The sequence below is a fragment of the Phyllostomus discolor genome, chromosome 2 (assembly GCF_004126475.2).
Source record: "Phyllostomus discolor isolate MPI-MPIP mPhyDis1 chromosome 2, mPhyDis1.pri.v3, whole genome shotgun sequence".
Taxonomy (NCBI): Eukaryota; Metazoa; Chordata; class Mammalia; order Chiroptera; family Phyllostomidae; genus Phyllostomus; species Phyllostomus discolor.
The window spans coordinates 209,569,680-209,570,964 of record NC_040904.2 but is presented as its reverse complement, the minus strand read 5'-3'; positions in this window follow the sequence as shown (position 1 = coordinate 209,570,964).

The window sequence follows — 1,285 nt, the reverse complement described above, 5'->3', positions numbered from 1 at the left end:
AGGTAATCCCCAGGCACAAACAAACGGCAGAGTCCCCCCCAAACTTCTGTGGGCGATCAAGTTGGGGGAAGGACACCAGGGTCTATCAAGTCAAACCAGTGTCTTCACCGCAGGGCCTTTCAGAGCTTTTATTGGCTGAAAACTAATTTTGTTTTTTTGGATAAATCATACACTAGCCCATGACAGTTCTGGGGTCTGGGGAAGGGGTCTGGGACACTCCAGCGCTTTCCTGCACCAGCTCTGCCGGCTCCCACGCTGCTGTGGGCGGCAGGCACGGCCGGCAGTTTCCCATGCCCAGAGACACGGTATCCTCGCTCGTATCAGCAGGCAGGGGTGCAGACTGGATCACGCCCAGTGACCGTGCGTTTCCCAAGGGCGGAGGGCGGAGTGTGGGTGCAGCGTTTCTCACACTCACTTGACTTTGACCACACACTGGCTCCCGGGTGTTTGTGGGCCCGGCATCTGGGGGAACATTCCCGGTCCGTGTGAGGTTTTGTGTAGGCGGGGAGCTAGCAGCGTTCGGAGAGTTCAGACTCCCTTTCCCTGAGAAGGCGGCGGTGACCTCTGCCCCGGGCTGGCCACCCCAAGGTGGGAAGGTGCCGGAGCCGGTGGTCCGCCTGGGGACACTGAGGCCAGCCCGGGGGAGGGGCGGGTCGGAGGGCCAGCTGGGGTCAGGATGCCATGCTCCCAGGCGGTGTCCCCACAGGCAGGGCCTCCGTGGCTCACAGCTGTGCTGGCTGCGGGAGAGCTTTGGCTGCGGGGTGCGGTGGGGCGGGAGTTCTCCGAAGCCTGGGGGCCCTGGCCCCACACTTCAGGGTCATTTCCTGGGAAATGGAGAAGTAGGCAGGAGTGCACCGTGTGTGGCATATGTACAGGGTGGGTGCGGCGTGTGGGTCAGGTAGGACCACTGTGCTGTAGGAGCTCTGGGCGTGAGGCGGTGTGCCGGAGTGTCGCCATGTGCTGGTAGGACACTGTCCTGGAGTGACCTGCCCGTGCAGGGTCTGGTCGCGTCCTTGCTGAGTCCCTGCCAGGTGCCAGCCTGAGCCTCCTGGGGGTGGAGAGTGGCAGAGGGGACCCTACGGGGCTCGGGGAGTGGTGCCTGCTGACCGGGAAGGTGTGTCGTGGCGTGCGGGAGGGTGTGAACGAGCGTGTCCCGCCCCGCCCCACGCTGAGGCCGGGCAGGTGTGGGCGGGCCGCCGACCCCGCGGAGCCTGGCCCGGAGAGCCGGCGGGAAACAGGAAGCTGGGGGAGGCGCGGCCGGACGGCAGGGAGGCCGGGCGTGCGG